Consider the following 22,023-nt stretch of genomic DNA (forward strand, 5'->3'; position numbering starts at 1 on the left):
TACCTTGCGTCTCCACCTCCAGAGCTTTGTAGTTTTCATTCGTTGTAAACAATTTTGTGGGCGCCACAGTTTTCCCCGAGGAGTTAGCCACCAATTTAACATATTCCGTATTTCTTGATTTTTGGCGCTGAGCTTTAAACATTAAAGAAACTGCCTGCCTGGTACGAGCAGATAATTCACCTCCGCTCGCCCTATCTGCTACTCGGTCTGTGACTCCGCCATCTCCCATCCGGCCGCTTGCTTTATCAGATGCTGCTCAGGTTTTTTCCGAGTCGCCTGCCGATTTCATGGGACTGCCGGCGGCAGCCGGCAGCCCCCGGGGCTTGACTCCCTTCCCGGTTGCCTTGGGAGCCATCGGAGTAATTTGTTGGAGCCGGGTCACCTGCACGACTGCCCGAAATAGAGTATTCAATGGAGCCAGGCGCGAAGGTGCCAGTAACTCCAGATGCCATAGCCACGAGCGCCAAATCATGCCCACAATAGTCCAGGTATTTTCCTTCTCTCACCAACTCGTACCACGAAGGAACATAGAGAGAGGGGGGTGTTACTCTGGGAAGTGCTGGAGCTTGCTCATTCATCCGACATGTCGACCGCCATCTTGCTTCATCAATAACATCTCGAGCTGCAAATATTTTGCTGGGATTTACGATGGGATTTGATCTGACCATGCCATAGCCCATGATGTTATGTTATGTGGTTATGTGTATTTGTGAAGTGCAATATCACCAGCGAGGTTATCCTGGTGATGAGCAGGTGTGTATGCCTAACTCTGAATATAGTAGGTAGGTAATTAAAAAGCTAGGTGTTCAGCTTCTTGCGGAAATCAAGAAGAAGAGGAGCAGGAGATTGGGATGAGGAGTAGGAGGCCATTCCACGCTTTATCTGGGTTTGTGTATGCGTGATATGTGTGCGAGTAGGACTCCTTTGGAGCAGAGGTGTCTGGGTGGTTGACGGAAGGAGATGTGACTGATCAGGTTGGTGAGGCCTAAGTTGTGTAGTGCCTTGAATTTAGGTGTGAGAAGTTTGAAATGACGCGTTTGTGTATTGGGAGCCGGTAGTGAGGCTCCCTGAGTTGTGGTGTGAGTTCTGTGTGGGAGATTGAGGATGAGTCTGACTGCCAAGTTCTAAATGGTTTGCAAGCTTCTGATGAGTAAAGGGCTAAGCTGATACATTGTGTTTGTTCTGTTGAGAATGTTCAGATCCAGCAGAAAGAGAGTCCTTAAATGCCAATCTTGTGCAGGTTGTTGATGAAGATGAGGTGCGAGACCATGTCAAATGCTGCAGAGTGGTCCAGGAAAATGAGGGCTGCTGTGTCTCCTCTGTCAAAGATCATGCAGATGTTGTGTGTGGTGGCTGCCATTTCTGTATTGTGGATGGACAGGAATTTTTACTGAACTGTGCATATTTTAAAACTCAAGGACGTCCCTTTTTCAAATATATGTATCATAGTTTACTTTTGGCATCCCTACATTATGAGCCCTGCACCGTCTGCACCAACGCAATTTATAAACCACCTATATGAAGAATAAAAACAAGGAGATGTTGTTTGTGTGTAGAAAGGTTTTATTTTCATGATTTGTTTTGTGATAAATGAATGAGGCCCACTGAACCGTTGTGTTATTCAATTTTGTACCCTCGTTCCATTAACAGGCAGAAAGGGTTTGGTCCTGTGTAGTTCTCTGGGGAAATACAGTGATGTCATTTTTTTGTGCAGATACAAGATAGTAATTCCAGTGGTGTCACTTCTGTGTAGATGGGGAAGGGGTGGAAAATGACCTCTTCTTGTTTGGCCTTTTCTTTTAAAGATAGTTTTGGAAGGAAACTAGAGATGTCGCTTCTTGAGCAGATAGATAATCGGATATCCAGTGATGTCACTTCCTGCGCGGATGGTGATGGTAAATGAAGTGATACATTTGGGTGGGGATCTCATGATCTTTTATGTTTAATGGATTTGTAGCGTGGTTTTCAACTATGATGATTTTAGAAAGTGACTATATGGAATGCATTTTCATGTGGTTATACTGTGTAATGCAATGATGGTTATGGTAATCTATCAATTATGTATACCCAGTGTAATAGTTTTGTATATACATTTTATAAAAATTGTTTCTTAATGTGTACTTATGGCATTTGTTCTGAAATAACAATAAAAATGAAGTCCCCTTGCTTGGCTTCCTCTTTTAAAGATGGTTTTGGTGGGAAGCCAGAGGTGTTACTTCCTGTGCAGATTGATGATGGGTAGTCCAGTGATGTCACTTCCTGTACAGATGGGTGATAGGAAGAAATCACCCAACACACTATAGAGTCTAATACAGATATTGTGTGCCACAGTTCTTTTCACTAGATTCCCTACTTGTTTCCACTCGTAATATACACAGGAAACACCTTTGGTCCAGGAAACAGAAATCATGACTGTAAAGGCCCTCATCAACTCTAGAGTCTTGCCTTTTGAACATGGACATATATGCTCTATGCTTTACAGTTAATATCCTCATTCCATCTTGGGTACAAAGTCCTATTTCACAGAAATATGAATTCCTAGTTTGTTGCTCATTGATCCTCTTTGAGTGTTATGCTGCATGGTTTTCAGCAGGTAAAATCTGGTCGAATGTGCTTGAAAATAGCACAAATTTCGATTTTTTCAATCTCGGAAGAGGAGTAAACACATAATTAGCACACAATACCACATTCAAAGGCTCCAAACTCGAAATGGTGCAGCAATTGCACACCTATATATTACCACACTCTGCAGCATTGTGTATTCCTAGTGAGCATTTACCCCAAAAACAGTTTAAAACCTTTTCCTACTTTGTATGTGTGCTGCACAGTGCAGCACACATGCAAAGTCAGAAAAGCAAGGAGAATTGAAAACATTTCTTTTAACGCCTGCTTTTAAGCAGTGTTCATTTTTGGCACTCAACACTCTCTACTAAAATTAGTTGATAGGGTTGAACCTCAAAAAGCATGGATGGTTGCATGAAAATGCCTATGTATCACCCACATAATGCCCTATTAATGCAAAATAATGCAATGAATCGTTTCACACTGCTATGCCTACTTTTCCATGCAAACCTATGCAAATACCAATTTGCATTGGTTTGTTAATCAACAAAAAGGTTTAGCACCTGTTTAGAGGTAAAAAGGTACAGCTAAGCCGATGCTAAACCTTTGTGAACCTTGCCCATGGTTCCATAAGAGTGGATCAGTCCTTATGAGTGTAATCTATAGCTAGTTGTGTCGGCCAATATGATTTGTTTTCCTGTGCTGCACTCGTTGAATATGGTGTAACAAAGAGTATTTGATATAGGTTTGAGATCATACCCCTAGACACCCCCACCTCAACAAGTACTTCTGGATTGGGGACTCAGACAGAGGTACGGGACCTGATCCCTGCCTACCTATGCAATGTTGGAGTTGGAGGAAATGCCGGTATTGAAAGCCACGCAGTGCATAGTCAGAGCCAAGTGTGGTTAAAAATTTGTAAGGGCCACCTTCGAACAGGTCACCTAAAGTACTGATGCTGCAGGCAACCCACTGCATCCAGTCAATCGTCCATCTAGCAATCTCACGTTAGACCAGATAGATGCATCTTATTTATTTATTTTATTTATTTATAATGTTTTATATGGCGCTGGCTAGACCCGAGGGTATCAGAGCTCTTTACAATGGTTAGGTGAGAAAAACAATTGCAACATAACATTTGTACAAAAAGGTAAAATGCAGGACACTAAGAACGGTATGCATAGGACAATTATAACATGGGCAAGAAAATAAGAAATAAAATTAGGCCATAACAAGTATTGGATAGTTAAGCTAGCGTGGGAGGTCAGGGATGAGGGGGGGGGGATATGAAAGAAGGAGGGAACTGAGGAAGGTGAGGGGAGAGGTGATAGCATGCAGGAGTAGACAGTAATTATAAGAGAACTGGAGGGGGGAGGTTAGAAATATATGAAAAAATGAGAAGAGGGGAGTGAGTCAGGTATAATGTGGCAGGAACATAGTACAGTCAGGAACAGGTTGAGACACCATGCTAGGCGGCAAGGATTAAGGACCCCAGTATTTGTTGAGAAGGTGCAGCTTGAGGTCTTTTTTGAAGCTGAGGTAGGAGGGGTTGCAACATAGATCTTTAGGGAGTGAGTTCCAGATAGTAAGCGCATTTCCGGAGAAGGAGCGTGATTGAGTAGATTTCTGGTTTAACAAAGGAGGAACTAGTATGAGAGCATTGGTGCTCCCCGTTTCTCTAGAGCAGCCCGCTTTGTGGAGTTTATCTGAGAGATACAATAGGGTGTGATGATGCAAGGCTTTATGCGTAATGCAAGCGGTCTTGTAGGTGGATGTGTCTTCGATGGGAAGCCATTTGAGACCTTTGAGGATGGGAGAGATGTGGTCAAGAGTGAGGGGTGAGACAACCTGCACTCCGAATTGTATCAAAAAAGTGCGTTATTTGAAAAAATTAAAGGTGTAACTGTAAATCTTTCAATTATCAAGGGTGCTGCCTTTGTGTGACCTGTTCAACCCCGAACAGGCTACGAAATATAAGAACACAAAATTTTCAAACAGCAGTTTGAACAAAGGCGCACTATACACCAGCCCTGTAAGGTGCGAATTTTCAATGTAGCTAAATTTTAGAAAGTAATCAATACATCAGAATACTAATACAAACAATTGCATGTACTAACGTAATCCAAACACTTAATGACAGTGTCAAATGAAAAACAATGTCAAGTGAGTACAACGTTGTAATCCAAAATAGAACTCATGAAGATTGCGGTGTCAACGGTCAGTTCATATTAAATGACGAGTGTCAATACTCTTCAAACAAAACTTCACAAGTGACTATGAAGCTGAAATCAAGAGTCTTCTTTATTTTCTTGTTACGAAAAAGAATTAATGCTTTCAAAACAACATCATGGCGTCCCAATGCATTTCGGTATCAAAACCTTCGTCAGGGGAATGCTGAAAGAGTATATATGTATATATATATATAATTCATGTCAAAAATTCATTTCTAAGATACAAACAAGTCTAATATGAGAAGCATATGTTGTATTTCACATGTAACATTGTTAAGGCTTTCACATCCAGTCTTGTACCAGCCAATATTGTATTTGGTAATGTCACAAAAACAAAAACAAAAACAAAAACGATCGATAATTTGAAACAAAACTTTTTTTAAAAACATAGCGCTTGAAAACATGCAGACAACTGTTCACATTTATGTCCAAATACGTTTCGTGTGATAAGCATAAAAAACATGAAAAACATGAAAAAGGATTTATTGTGAAGGGCCACCGAAACCACGTGAACGCAACAGTGTAAACGATCAGAAAGAAAGTGAGCGTATACGTAATTTCCACTGATCCCCAATACACCAATATAAGTGGTATCCTTAATTAAGTGTGATGGGAGGGCTCACCTCCGAAAGTCTCTGAACACTTGCGAGTGTCAAACACGAGTATACTATTGCAAACTGACGATAATGAAGGAATCAAGGGGAACAAACAGAACTATTACCAAATGGTGTCTGGCATCCAGGGCCAAAAAGGTTCAAAGTGTTCAACGTAGAGAATGACAAGTGTTCCCACTTACTTAACCGCTGTTCGCCAAACGCGTACCCATAGAATGCACCGCTAACCCGGAAGTTTGCGGTGACGATGTATAGTAGGCATCTGTGTGAATAATGAGGGCAGCAATGAGTACTTAGGTTACCGAGAGTTATCTCAGCAAGAGAACTGATCAAATGGTGAATGCCATGAAACTATTCAGTTACCTGCGTCAATATGTCTCACAGTGCCTCCGCGGGGTTCAATTTGCTCAAAGTAACAGCAGCGAAGATGTGTAACCGTGCAAAAGCGATGCCGGAGTGAATATAGGAAACGGACTACGTAACGTGCGTCAGTGTGTGCCTGACATAGAGAGAGGACTGAACTGAGAGGTGAAACTTCTCAAAGTGTGCTATCAGCTGAATCTAAAACAAATCGAGTGTAAGAAAATCTAGTCACATGTACAAATAATAATGTGAATCGGAAGCGTCTGGAGAGTATAAAGAGAGATAAGAGGTAAACACCACAGTATACCATGGGGAATCAAGAAGGTATAGGAAGTATAGAAAACAGCTGAAAAGACCAGGGTATAAGAATGTGAAACTACTCAAATAAAACAAAGTAGACAAACATAATTCACAAAAGACATAATAAATCTAAACATTTCTGTGATCGGATTGCGCTTTTCAAGTCTCCATATATACAAACAGAATAATACCATATAGAATAATACAATGTAGACAGTTATGCGAAAAACCGTGTGTTAATTAGCAACTAGCTATTAACAACCGCCTATTATCAAAGAAAATGAATTAATTCAATTTTATCATTCAGACCACATGGGCTTAGGGTTTTCAAAAAACGAATCCAGAAAGTTTCTCTTTGTGCCAAATGTTTGTTTGGGTCAACATGTGCTAGTACCGATACTTGTTCGAGCACAGTGAATCGTAATTGGGGTATGGTGTGTTTATGTGTGAACCAGTGTGCCGCTAGACAGGATTTCATGTTAGATGTGCGAATGGAGCTTTTGTGTTCAGTCACCCTTATTTTTATCTTCCTGGTGGTCCTCCCCACATAAACCAGTCCACAAGGACATTTAATAGCGTATATCACCATTGCTGTGTTACAATCAGAAGAGTGTTTTAGCTTGATCAGTTTGCCCGTGTGAGGGTGTGTGAATGTGTCACCAACCATCACATTGCCACAGTGTCCACAATTGTAACACTTTCTCATGCCTAATCTAGTAGGAATGACAGAGTCTTGCATCTTTTTGGCTAGAATTTCCTTAATATTTTTGGATCTGGAGAATGCGAAGATGGGTGTTGCACAAAAGACTTCTTTAAAATCATGTTCTTGTTCAATGATCTCCCATCTTTTAAGAATGCACCGTTTGATCGCCGTAGCGGCTGTAGAATATTTTAAGACACAGACCTCCCGTTTGGAAACAGGTTTGACAGTTTTCTTGAGAAGCTGCGATCTCTCGATACTGTATGCTTTCTGCTTGGCTGCTTCTAGAACTGATGTGGGGTAACCTCTCTCCAAATATTGTTGAGACATGGTTTCTATGTCTGATTTCCCTTGGTTGTCATCCGAACAAATTCTGCGAACCCTGATAAATTGGGATAACGGTAGGTGGTTTTTCAGGGTTAGGGTGTGAAAGCTATTGTAATGGAGTGCGTTATTCCTGTCGGTTGGCTTTTTGAATACTCTAGTTGTCAGAGTCGTGCCTTTTTTCTCGATCAGGATATCCAAGTAATTGATAGTGGAAGAGTTGATGGAGTATGTGAACTCTATATGTGGATGACAATTGTTCAAAATCGCAATAGCACCTTCCAACGACTGTTGGGTACCTCTCCATAGGATCAAAATGTCATCAATGTACCTAAGGTACAGCAGTAAATGATCAGTCCAAAGCTTGTTATGCAGAATATGTGTGTCCTCGAATTTTGCCATAAAAGTATTGGCATACGTAGCTGCCCCAGAAAAGCCCATAGAAGTGCCTGTCTTCTGCAAATAAAAGTGTTGCTTCCATGTAAAGTAGCTGTGATATAGGCTGAACTGTAACAGTTCGAGCAGGAAAATGTTGAGAGACTCTTCATAATTATGTCTGAGCAACATCCATTCTACTGCATCGATGCCTTCACCATGCGGAATCGAGGTATAAAGGGCTGTGACATCAATGGTGCCAAGTAGCACCTCATTGTCACTGGGTAATGTGATCTGTTGTAGTTTGTTTAGACAGTCTGTAGTATCCTGTACATATGTAACCCACTTCTGAACCAAGGGTTGTAGAAAGTAATCTATGAATTTTCCCAATGGTTCATGCAACGACCCACAACCAGCCACAATGGGGCGGAAAGGAGGGTTCACCATATCTTTATGCATCTTCGGAAGCATATATATATGCGGTGTTTTTGGATAATCGGTAATGAGGAATTTGTATGTGTTTTCATTGATCCAACTCAGATCTTTAGCTTTGGTCAAGATTAATAATAGAGTCGCCTGAAAGGTGCAGGTAGGGTCTGTGTCGAGGGCCATGTAGGTATCGGTGTCTAGAACATGTTGGTCCACTTTGGCTTCATAGTATGTGGTGTCCATAACCACCAAAGCACCACCCTTATCTGCTGGCTGAAAGGTTAAATTCTTTAGTTGGGCTAAGTTTCTTAATGTGGCCCGTTCTTTTTTGGTTAGGTTACTTTTGTCACTTTCTCTTTGATGAATAGGTGCAAGATCTTTTTTAACCATGTCTCAAAAAGATCGATGGCCTTGTGAGAAATTGGTGACATAAAAGTGCTCTTAGGTCTGAATTCTTGAGATTGAGTCTCAGAAACAGGTTCAGTGGACTGATCTTGCATTATATGGTGGAAAAACCACCGTAATCTGAGTTTACGCGTGAATTTAAATAATGAGATTTCAGTTTCAAGTTCGTTGGTCTGGTATGTCGGCACAAAGGACATGCCCTTGTTTAGTATTGCCTGCTCATTAGGTTTTAACTTGACACTAGAGATGTTCATAACTAGTTCCGCCTGGGATTCCGTCTTGCTCCGTTTGTTGTTTTTTTTTAAGCCTTGTCCCCTCCTGTTTCGTTGGTTCTTCCTGCAGGTGATTCTTCTGGTGGATGGTTGGAAGTGCGTCCCAGTTCTAAAAAAGACGTCTGTTTAGTTGTATCACTGGTGGAAGGTGTACTCTCTGTGACTGTTGTAGCAAGAGGGGTACGAGTCGGAAGTGTTTCTTGCTCAGTTGCTATACTTTCTTCGGAGGTAGATGCATCAGGTTTTCTAAAGGTGCGTCTCTGGGCATACATCCCTGCCCAGGTATAAACCTCATCTAGTTTGTAATCAATTGTGTTGCGTCTAAACTTGCGCAATTTCCGATCGTGAACTTCTTTCGCGTGTTCGTCTAGTTTGTCATTGATGTCTTTGAGGGGTTGCTGAAGTTCGTCAGATGACAATCTTTGTGAAAGATCATCCTTTAAGTCTTTGATTTCAGTTTCCAATTCTTTAAGTATTACTGACAGTTCTTCAATGATCAGTAAAATAAGGTCTAAAGAGCACTTATTAAGAATTGCGAACCATTTAGTCATAAATGGTTTATTGAATTTAAACAACATGGGTCGTAGTGCTATGCGTAACCCTCTAGGGATCCGCTTCGCCTTGTGGTACTGAATGAGTGTGGTTGCGTGGAGTCTGATTGATTTCCCTCCTCAAAGTATATTGCAATTGTTTAATTAGTTGGCTGGTAGCACCAGATGGGGCCTGAAATGCCCTGGTTTCATCAATGAGGGAATATATGTTTGCTGCTTCTTCAGCAGAATAACCTTTTGTCTCTGCTTGGTTTGTGGTCAAGTGAGAGATGTCCTCAAAATCCATGGTGGGTGCTGGTTGTCAAAAATGGGGCTGAGCTGTAAATGACTAGAGTGGGGGGGGGAGACAACCTGCACTCCGAATTGTATCAAAAAAGTGCGTTATTTTAAAAAACGAAAGGTGTAACTGTAAATCTTTCAATTATCAAGGGTGCTGCCTTTGTGTGACCTGTTCAACCCCCGAACAGGCTACGAAATATAAGAACACAAAATTTTCAAACAGCAGTTTGAACAAAGGCGCACTATACACCAGCCCTGTAAGGTGCAAATTTTCAATGTAGCTAAATTTTAGAAAGTAATCAATACATCAGACTACTAATACAAAAAATTGCATTCAGGTGATATTTTTGTAAATGATACTTGGGAGCAATATTTTTATCAGGTAATATTTGAGCCAAAATATTCTTGCACTATATTCTTGTCAATATCTACCAAAGCCCTGGAACCCATGGACTTACTTCCACTCCTATGTTGGGAGCAACAGTGGTTTTCCATCAAACTTGTTGTCTTCTCCCATCCTTTTATTTATTTATAAAGTTTTACATGGCGCAAACTTGACCCAGCAGGGTATCAGAGCGTTTTACAAATGGTTCAATAAGTAGAAAACAGACAACCAAGAAACATAAAAGCTGACACTATCCGTTGCAAGTCGGGAGTAGGACAGTGAGCTAGAAACAAGGACATAGACGGCGAGTGCAAACGCTGGTTGCAGAACTGCGTCATATCAGTATCCAAAGAAATGAGACATCCTGTTTGCTGAAATTCAGTTTTATTGCCTCTAGGACTCTGAGTCCTTTAGCACTGATAACCAGTGCTGAAGCACTTGTGCTTACTGCTTGAAACATGGTATAAGTGGCCTACACCTGATTGGTACAGTTTTAATTTCCTTACATATCTTTAGTAAAGTGCTACAACATGTACCCAGGGCCTGTAAATTAAATGCTACTACTGGGCCTGCAGGACGTGTTGTGCAACCCACTTAAGTAGCCTTTTAGGACATGTCTCAGGCCTGCCACTGCAGCCTGTGTGCAAATACACATTTTGCAAGGCCTAAAACTCCCATTTTACTACATATAAGTCACCCCTAAGATAGGCCCTGAAATGCTCATAGTGCAGGATGCATTGGATTTAAAAGGTTGGACAGGTAAATTTAAGCTTTACATGCCCAGCTAGTGAAAAATGCACACATTTGTTTTTCACTAATGTGAGGTCTATAACAAACGTATAACATTGAGTTATAACGTTTGTTTGGGAAACTATATGGTTGTCCCCACTTTTTGCCTTGTGTTTTGCTGGTTTATGACTTAGTTGGACTGGGATCCTGCTATTCAGTCTATCTGCTTTCTCTGAAAAATGGTTTCCATGTACATTAGGTACACATCTAATTGGATTTTTGGAGTGCCTTATAAGCCCCTAGTATATGGTATACTATGTACCTAGGGCATAAGTACCTCAGAGGCTTACCAGGGGCTGAAGCATGTATTATGCCACCCCTGGGAAGCACTCCAAAATAGGACCACAGATCTGCTACTGCAGCCTGGGTAAGGTGGTGCTTGCACCCCTTATGGTGGTATAGGCTACCTATGTCACTATCATTGCACACACATATAAAACCTATAAGTCACTCCTATGGCAGGCCTTAACAATCCTGAAGGCAGAGTGCTTGGTTTTTATGTGAGAGGGTGCCCCTGCATGAGCAGAGCCCCTCTGCAGCATTCGGAGTACCTCCTCTGATGCTGTTTGTGGTGCAGCCTGACCATATACTCCTAAGTGCATTATAACCTCGCGGTAAATGATAACTTTGGCATGGCTGCACGGAAACATGTTGTGTTTGGTGTCAAACGCTTTGGAATACTACCCACCCCGCCAGTTCTGGCGGCGAAGGTTGCATTCCACCCTTCTAGAGGGAGAGACATGTTCACACTGGTCTAACCCGATAGGACTTGCTAAAGCCCTGGCATCACGAAATGGATGCCTCTGCCTCTGCCACAGACACGGGTCTGGCCTCCTGCTGCTGACCGAAACTCCGGCAGGGTAGGCCTGGACAATAGGTTTCCTGTCCCAGGGAGGTGTAACCACCTCCCCAGACAGGCAGATGTGTATTGGAGCTGGGCGGGAGCACTCTCTGGTACTTTGAAGTCCGGCACTGGGGCCACACTTGGTGTCCCTGTGCATAGTCCAGTTCAAACCGGTTGCAGGGGCTACTTGCCCCTGCTCTGGCACGAAACTGGACAAAGGAAATGGGTGTAACCACCCCTCTTTCCAAACCCTCCCATAGGTGGGTTCCTAGAGTATGTACAACCCCCAAGCTTAGTATAAGTATGGGAACCCAGTCCTTGCGACTTTAGATTACCCTGGACGAAACTCTGCAACATATATCATGGACCTTCGACGTTCTACTTTGACTAGAAGACTGAAGAAATCTCCCTTGGGGTCAAGGAGTGACTCCCCTGCATGGCAGGCACCAAAGAAGCTACCCTAAGTCCACAGCAAAGCTGAGGCCCGTGGCTATCGTGGGTGCTGTGGAACCGTGACCCCTGGACACCATGAACTTTTGCAGCAACACTATCTTCTGGGACTTCCTCGAAGTTGTGCTTTGGGCTCCGAGTAGCCCCAGCCTGGCGCACCTCCTGCACTGAAGATTGCTGGCCTCCACTCCACGAGTGACCCGTGGGCCAGTTTCAAGTGCGACCTCTTGAGGCTCCTTCTCAATCGCTAACCCGCTGGCTAGTAGGTCCCCACAAAGGCAACTCCTCTTCTATTTGGGCTTTCCTGGTTGCCCCAGATGTGACCCGACTTACACGCACTGGGTGAGTCCCTCAGACCTTGCTGGTCTGTACCGCAGTCCTTTCTCTGATTTCCAGTGACTTGCCATTGCCAAGGCTTGTTGGGTCCAATCTGGTCGCCGACACCGCAGCACTCTATAGATTTTGTAGGACAGCTCGAATCCAGCTCCTGGTTGTCATCGGCACCTCCTGGACCTCGTGGCTGAAGAGTCAAGACACCCATCAACTCACCCGAAGCACCCGACATCTGTGGGCATTGGTCCATACTGCCCTCGGTCACTGGCTGACCCAGACTCTGTCCCCTCTGCTTTCAGGTTCCTTCCATCCTAGATCCAGGCTTGGATCTCTTCGGACACTTCTTCTCTTCACGGCAGCAGCAGTTCTTCGCCAGCTTCCATTGTAATTGACGACGCGGCCCGACACCAAAAGACACCTATGCACCCAGCTTCCCTGACTGAGGTAACTCAAGTACTCTGGTGCTCCATGGGTGCTAGCCATAGAACCTCTTAAGTCCAAAAGGGTTTGGTCCTGACTTGATTCTAAGTGTCCCTAATCTTTAAATTTCCAACCGCGACATTGCCCGTAGAAGCTAATGGGAACCCGCTGTTGTGTTTACACACTGCACACAGTCCCCGTGGGTACCCTGTGTCACAACCTTGGGTGGTTCCTTGGGGTCCCAGTGATTCTACAGGCTCTAGGCCTTGTGTCTAGTTCAGTCGTGGTTCTTATACCACTTTTTTGGTATAAGGTTTGGTACGCCCCTAGGGTCCAAACGTGTATTTGTGCTATTACTGTTGATTGCTAACTTGTAAATTAAATACTTCGAACTCCAGTCTCATAAAGAGACTAGAGGGGTGTGTTTTATCTTAAATACATATATTTTGAATATATACCTGGTGTGGTTGTCTTTTCATTTGGTCATTCAAGAGATTATTGACTGGTAAAACAAGCTGCTTTACATTCCTTCAAGACTTAGCCTGAAGGCTGCTCTCCATAGCTACAACTAGGATAGCTTTCAATAAAGGTTGTCTTTAACCAATTCACCATAAGGTGTTGTTTGGACTGATACAAGGTGCCCACTAGAACTAGTGGACGCATATATCATGCCACCTTCTCACATTGGTGTGCAGCATGTGGGATTCCAGCTTGCTATTGTTTTACCAGATAATCTCAATTGAATTGATCAACTGAAAACCACAAGAGGTACCTAAGGTACATATAATATCAAGTTTAGTTACAGTAAGTTCTACTGAACTTAGAGTTGTGTGTTAAGGGATAGCACACCCTTTCTACAACTCAAGAGAGTTTAGTAGGCCACACTAGTGTAGGTAGTGCAATACACCACACCACATTAGTAATGTCCAATCAGCCAGGAACCAGTGGGTCCCTGCCAGAAGCCAGTGGGCTTCTCCCCTATAAATATGAGGATCTCTCCTTTGCACAGCTTAGGGCCTTATGTTCCATTAGGAAGCTGAAGACAGACAAAAGCCCAACCACCCAGCATCTCATAAAGATACTTAAGCTGGATGATATCTCAGGGCCTAGTGGGCCTGATGGGGTAGGCAGTGTGGGTGGGGCAGCAGGTGAGGGTGGGCCTAAGAGTAGATATTCCCCTGACCCTACTTCTAATGCTGACCAGACTGGTGACAATGACCAGAATCTGGTGAACCCAGCTCTCCTGGATGAGGATGAGAAGGATGACAACAATGCTCCCTCCTTTATTCCTCCAGGCAGAGTTGAAAGTAAGGCTAGAAGGGATAGATCTCTGTCAAGGGGATCTGTCCAGTCTAACTCCTCTATAGGGACCTCTGTCTGTTCTCACAGAGGGGGGGAAACCTCCCAGGAGAGGAGAGAGAGACTGCTGAAGTATGAGCAAGACAAGTTCAACCTCAGAAAGCAGCAGATGGCCTTAGATAGGGAAGCCCTAGAGCTCTACAGAGCTAGTAAAAAGGAGGGACTATAGTCCCTTGGTGGCAGCAATTTCCCTAGATATAGGGAGAGGTCTTATAACCATAGAAACCTAAGTAAGATTGTCCCTCCCTACCAGAGTGGGGATGATATCCACAAATGGATAACTGCCTTGGAGAGGGCCTGTAAAGAACAGAAGGTCCCTCAAGGTCAGTGGGCAGCAATCTTATGGCTGTCCTTTGCAGACAAAGGTAGAGACAAGCTCCTCACTGTAAGAGAAGAGGATGCTGATGATTACAAGGTCTTGAAGAGTGCTCTGATTGATCGGTTTTGCCTAACCACTGAACAGTATAGGTTGAAGTTCAGAGACACCCAAAAAGCTCAGACTCAAGACTGAGTAGACTTTGTTGATTGTGCTATTAAGGCTCTGGAAGGTTGGCTACATGGCAGCAAAGTGCATAACTTTACAGGATTGAACAATTTGATTATGAGGGAGCAGATCCTTAGTAATTGTCAAAAACAGCTTTTACACCAGTACCTGGTGGACTCTGATCTGACCTCTCCCAAGAATTGGGAAAGAAGGGAGACACATGGGTCAGAACCAGGATAAGGCCTAAGAATCAGGGGGGTGACCAACAGAAAGAATCTGCCAAGCCCCAAGAGAAAGGTGGGGATAAATCTAAAGATAAGTCCACTACAGGGCCCCAGAAGTCCTCTTCTGGGGATGGATCCCAAACTCCTTCCTCTCCTGAAAAGAAACCATATTGCCATGTTTGTAAAAAGCCTGGGCACTGGACAACTGATCCCAGTTTCCCCAGGATTGGCAATAAAGAAAATGTCCCACCAACTAACACTAACACCCCTCCTGGTACTACCAGTAGTAATCCCCCAGTTGGGAGTAGTGCACCCAAAAAGTTAGATGCTTTTGCAAGTGGAACAGAGGTAGGCCCCAATTTAAGAAGGGCCTCCTCACCTGACACCTCTGACTCTGATGGTGGCATGGGATTTGCCATTTTTACCAAAGGTCCCAATGCATTGGGCAGGTACAGATTGGAGCCACTGATTAATGGTCAGAAAGCTGTGACCTTCAGGGACACAGGGGCTAGTGTCACCATGGTGACAGGGAATCTAGGCCCCCTCTGCAGCTTTTGCCTGAGTTTAAATACCAGGTGACCAACATTGATGGTGTCAGAACAGATCACATGACCATAGTCAATCTCAGCTGAGGAGGGGTCACAGGCCCCAAAAGAGTGTCAGTCTCCCCAAACTTGCCTGTAGATTGCCTGATGGGCAATGATCTGGAAATTTCCGCCTGGGCTGAAGTTGAACACCAAACCCATCTAAGAATGCTGGGCATCCCTGAAAGAGTTAGTGGTGCTGTGATGGCCACAGCCCAACCCCAGAAACATTTTGAAGTGATGGAGCCTGAACTAATGGCCCACTCTCCTCCACAAGAGAGCACAAGGGTTGAAGAAAAGTCTTCTTTCCCCCCAGACAATAGGTAAGGGTCAGCCTCCTCAGGGAGCTGATCCTACCCCTTGTGAAGGAACTGCCCCAGAGGTAGTCAGGCCTGGCCTGGCAGCACCCCTGATAACAGTGGACCCTTCCAATGTGGTACCCAGTCTGGAGCAGGTAACCTGCCCCTCTCTACCCTGTCTGAGTCAGCCCAGGGCTGTGGAGGTCAGGGAGGTCAGTGGACCCCAAGGGGGCCCCTGTCCAGAGGAACCCCCCATCAGCAGATTAGGAGCTCCCAGGCTAGTAGCCCTAGCCAGGTGAAAGTTCCTCACCCCACTGAGGGATCCCCATTACCATTGTGTAGGGACCCCCCCCAGCAGGAATCTGTTGGACAAGGGCAAACATGGGACCCAAAGGTTCCAAACCTGCCCAGCCCCTCCAGTGTTCCACCCAAAGGGACCCAACCCCCAGCTGTAGGGAGCCAGAGGTTGACCCTTAGAGCAAAGTACAACGCAGTCATGGAAAGTAAGGCATCCATGGTGACAAGTGATCTGAGGAAGCTGAGGCCAACTTTATTAGGGCCTCACTTCTCTACTCAGACACCTCACCAGCCTTCTACTTTGCCAAAACACACAACAGGTAGTAATTCCCCATGGTGGAGATCCTCTAATGCCCTTAGGGTGAGGAATAGCTTAGTGGACCTTAAGACAGGGGGCAACCATGCTAGTGCAGGTGCTTCCTTATATGGCCACTTAGTCAATAAAGGCTTAAATGGCCAAGGTTAGTGTAAAGATCCACTCCAACACAGAAATAGAGTTGGTCGTCTTTATTAATAGTATGCAGGATAGGTACCTCCAGCTTACTCTTCCAGCTTCACAGCATCACCTACTCCACTTCAAAGATCAACATTCCACCCTTGCAACATGCCTTACATTCTACCCTTGAGTAGACTCCACATATCTTCCCCCCTATGCACAAACATTGCAGAAGTAACATCAATCATGTATAATCGCCTCAGGAGCACGACACTTAGAAACATTTCCTGTACTCCAAGCGGAACCATCTTTTAGGATGAGAATGTTCTTTTTCACTGCCTTGACTTGCATAGGTTGTGTAAATGTGCTCTCAACTTTGATGACAATTCCCCCCTGCCTTCCTTTATATTAGGATTCTTGACACCTTTTCTAATATTGCAAAACCATGCAGCAGCCCTTTGCTGTTCCACTACATAATTTTTCACTGCAGCTCGATCAACCCACACACACTCCTTATTTTTAAGCCATCCAGGGACTTCTTTCACACCTGGTTCACGTCCCTTTAGAGAGACAAAAGGAGACACTCCAGTCACTGAATGTGGTGTCACTCTATACGACCACACCAATTTCTTGAGTTCCACAGACCACGACAAACCGTTGGAAATAGAAAGCTGGATATTTTCCATTATCAGGCGATTAATCCTTTCCACTAAGCCATTGGCCTGAGGCCTGAACAGCGCAACCCTCTCATGATTGACTCCCACTTTGCAGAGAAACTCTTTCCTTCTTTTGGAGACTAATTAAACTGTACAAGTGTCTTAGGTATTCCTTCATTGATGAATACTCTTTCCATGAACCCAATTACTTTTCCAGTTTCAATGCAGTCAGTGGTTTCAACAACAAACCATTTGGAGTGGTAATCCACCAAAACCATCAAGAATTTACTGCGTGAACCAAGTTTGGAAATAGGACCTAGATAATCAATTGCCACTCTTTCCCATGGACGCTTGGGGAATTCTGCACATGCAAGGGGCGGCTGTCTCACAATCTTTGTCTTATCACTTCTGGCACATGCATAGCACTCCTTAACAACCTCCTGAACATCATTGTCCATACCCGGCCACCAAAACGACTGGCGGACACGCCTTTTAGTCATGTTTCTACCTAAATGCCCTTTATGAGCTATGTTTATTATCTTACTCCTAAAACTAAGACTAATTGGCGGTACCAATTTGTTCCTTCTCCACAACTTTCCTTCACTTACGCTCAACTCATTTTCAATATGCCAATAACATCTGAAACGAACATCTTGACAATGACTGTCCCTCCATCCTCCCGACACACAAATCATAACTTCTTGCAGTACCTCATCATTGAACATGGCAGTGTCCCATTCTTCTTTGTCAAACGCCTGCCCTTCATTACACGCAATCACATCTACTCCATCTTCCAAATCCTCCTCAATGACATCCACTGGCATCCTAGATAGATAATCAGGCACTACATTTTTCGAACCCCTCATGTTTTCCACTTCAAAATTATATTCAATCACTGATAGAATCCACCTGGAAATCCTTGGAGCTACATTGCCTTCCAGACCACTACCACCTTTAAATAAATGCACCAAAGGTTTGTGATCGGTGCGGACCCTAAAAGGCAGACCCTAAACAAAATAATGAAAGTGTTTTATGCCCCAACAACATGCCAAAGCCTCTTTCTCGATCACAGAATATGACACTTCTGCACCTTGTAGCCTTCTAGATGCAAATCCAATAATCCTTTCCACCCCATCATACACTTGAGTTAAAACTGCACCAATGCCCACAGCACTAGCATCCGTAGTGATAAATGTTCTAGCATATACGTTGAAATGTCCAAGAGTGGGAGCATGAAAGATGCAATTCTTTATACTTTTGAACGCCCTATCACAGCTCTTGTCCCAATCAAATGCAACACCATTCTTCATTAGCAGCATTAGTGGTTCTACTATCTACGTAAATCCACTCACAAATTTATAACTGTACTCTGCTAGTCCTAGAAAAGATTTCAGTTGCTCCTTATTGAGAAGAGTAGGAGGATCATTGATAGCAAAAACAATACTTTTTTTTGGCTTGATCCCTGCTTCGGATATTTCATGACCCGAACAGGTTACACAATTGTTTTTCAATTGACATTTTTCTTTTTTTATAGTTTGCCCATGACTTCCCATATGTTTCAAAACCTCATTCATTATTTTGTCATGATGTTCACTACTCTTCCCTACAACCAATACATCCTCGTGAAAAAATAGTACATTCTCTAGTCCAGCAAATATCTGTTGCATAACTCTTTGGAACACCGCTGAGGCAGAAGCCAAGCCAAATGGCATTCTGCAGTAGCGAAAGGCACCTAGCGGTGTTACAAAGGAAGTAAGATGTCTTGATTCCTCACTAAGATCAATTTGGTGATAAGCTGCAGACATATCAATCACACTGAAGAGCACACCTCCACCCATAGCAGTCAGCATCTCGGAAATATTAGGCAGGGGTTGCCTATCTACCCATATATTCCGATTTAAATCGCGTAAGTCAACACACGAACACATTTTGTTTCCATCCTTGGGCGCGACCACAATGGGTCCCATCCATTCAGAGGCCTCAATAGGTTCAATAATACCTTGTTTTAACAGTTTGTTTAAATCATCTTGAAGAGGACCTCTCATTAAGTGGGGGACATTCCTTACCTTATGAACAACAGGCACTGCATTCTTTTTAAGAATAATTTTATGGGAAAAATTCACAAGTTTTCCCAACTTGTCAGAGAAAACACTGGAAAATGTCTCCATCACGCTCGCCTCATAATTATCAACATTATGAACAGTAGTGGATTTAATAGGCTCGCTAGCATTTGGATTTAGCATAATCCCAAGGTCCTTCTGATGACGCCAACCTAATAAGTTAGAGCCTTGTTTTGTCAGATATACTCGACAATAGACTTTCTTCCCTGCAAAGCTTATTACCATCCACTTAAGACCTAGAATGTCAATTGTTTTACCACCATACCCTACAGCCTTAATGTCAGGAATGTCCCAGTCCTCCATATTACTCATTTCGCCCCATACTTTGAGATCCATGTCTTTAGATAACAACGTATACAGACTCCCAGAATCAACTAACATCCTTACGTTATTCATATCTAAGCCAATGATAGAGTGTGGGTTTTCCAGCTTATCAATGCTTTCTGTAGCAATATTAGCACTATTATCAACATTGCAACATGTTTTGTTAGGAATGGAGGACCCATCCACGCACAGCATTAATTCATGAATGTTCTCACATGTATCATCTACTTCTTGTACATACTGGGTTTTAGAGTTGCACACTTTAGCAAGATGTCCCCTCTTTCCACATGCTCTACAGATAGCATTTCTAGCCATGCACCTAGTGCTAGAAGCAATATGACCAGGAGTACCACACCGATAACATTTGAAAACACGTGTAGTCGTCTGTGGAGTCATATTTCCTACTAGGGCAATTTCAGTGGGCTTAGATTGCAATTTTCCTAAATGTTTCACTGCTTTAGTTTCATCTACACATGCATGGATCTCTGATCCTTTAGAATCTAAGTCCTTTGACCACAAATCTTTTAACATCACATCTTTTGGTACTATTGAATTGCTACACTTGTCCATTTCTTTTATCCATAAATCAGTATGTTCAAGACCTTTAGCTATTTGTATTACTTCTTCTAATTTAGAATCTTTAATGAGCAGTTTCTCACGCACCCTCTTGTTATTAGTGCACCTGACAATCTGATCACGTATGAGTGAATCCCCTAATCCTTCAAAGCAGCAAGTTAAAGAAAGTCCCCTTAGTGCAACCACATAAGTCGCGATGTCGTCATTTGGTTTCTGCACACAACAGAAAAACGTATGCCTTTCTAGCACAACATTAATCTTGGTGATAAACCTCACTTCCAAAATTTGCATGCTCATTTCATAAACATTAGTAGGTTGTCCATCACCCATCCCTAGGGAAATTTCAGGGAGATTCTCATATAAACGTCGACCTTCAACACCTAAGTGGTGGAGCAAAATAGCTTGTTTACGCACTGGACCATATTTATCTGCACCAGTTGCTAATATATAAGTTAAGAACAACTTCTTCCACTCCTTCCAAGGAATGGAAGGGTCACCAGGGGTAGGGAGAAAGGAAGGGGGAGCAGCTAACCCATGATCAGTCATTATGGGTGATGAAAAATAATCAATAGGTAGAAGAAAGGTTCAATGTTGAATAAGAGTAACAATTTATAGCAAGCTAGCCCTTGTATAGCAGTTAAGGTATGTTAATTTTCGCAGATAAATAGTTGAGACAAGTTAAGAAACAATAAGCTAAACTGTCAATAATTTAAGGTCCACCTGAAAAAAAACGATGTTAAGGAAAATAAAACATTAAAACAATAAATTACTGTTTGGAGTTAGGAGCTGAAGCAGTTTAGTCGCTGAAGAATTTTGATAGAATTCTCTCTTGAAAACGATGAAAATGAGGAAAATGAGGAAAACGACTAATGAATTCCAAGAAGAAGAAAGTACTGGTTGGAGGTTTTCTCAACCTCTTAAAATGGCCGCTGTGCGGGCTGTGCGGGCTGTGCGTCACTGTCTAGAGGAAGTTGGGCACAATAGTTCACAAGAGATTGTCCCAATTTCCTAAAATGGCTGCCACGTTGCTAGAATGCGTGCGTCTTGCGTGTTAACTGGAACGCTGTCAGGCAGTCGAAAAATGCCTGGAGGTACTCGCGAGCAGACTTCGCGTGATCCAGAAACGGTGCCTTTGCACGCTGCAAAAACGGTATTGCGTTTTGTTTTGCTTATTTTTGGTGCGATGACAAAATCTTGAATGTGTTAAATGCGGAGGCACTCCAGAGTATATACAATGCCAAATGCCACAACCGGCGCGGTGCAAAATACCACAATTTTGAACGTGCCCAGTGCAGTCCACATTGAAGGAAGGAGAGTCAAGTGCAGAAATGTAGCACAGCGTATACATTCATATAGCAAGATCAGGGACGATGAAACACGATGAAACACCAAAGTAGAAACAGCACAAACTCAGTGACAATCTCGAACAGGTAACAGTTTTTTCAGTCACAGGTGCTGGAAGAGTTATAATAGAATAAGTAAATGTGAAAACGTGGGATTCTTGCAGGATATAAAGTACATACCGAAACTTTTATGTCTTGATAATTCATGCAGGGAAACGCTGGGTAGTTCTTCTTAAACGCTGGGTTCTTCTTAGCATGTACCAGAAACTTGGTAATTGGTCCAGGGGGTACTTGATGTCTGCCCCCTGTGCAGACTGGGTCCTTTGTCGCCAATGTAAAGATCCACTCCAACACAGAAATAAAGTTGGTTGTCTTTATTAATAGTATGCAGCATAGGTACCTCCAGCTTACTCTTCCAGCTTCACAGCATCAACTACCCCACTTCAAAGATCAACATTCCACCCTAGCAACAAGCCTTACATTCTACCCTTGAGTAGACTCCACAGTTAGTCCTTATCTTCTTTCGTTTGGGGGGGGTTATGTAGGAAGGTGGAATCTGACTATATGGTTGCCCCCACTTTTTGCCTGGTGTTTAGCTGGTTTATGACTTAGTTTGACTGGGATCCTGCTATTCAGGGCCCCAGTCTATCTGCTTTCTCTGTAAAATGGTTTCCATGTACATTAGGTACATATCT

Source organism: Triturus cristatus, chromosome 2_1 (assembly GCF_964204655.1).
Source record: "Triturus cristatus chromosome 2_1, aTriCri1.1, whole genome shotgun sequence".
Lineage (NCBI taxonomy): Eukaryota > Metazoa > Chordata > Amphibia > Caudata > Salamandridae > Triturus > Triturus cristatus.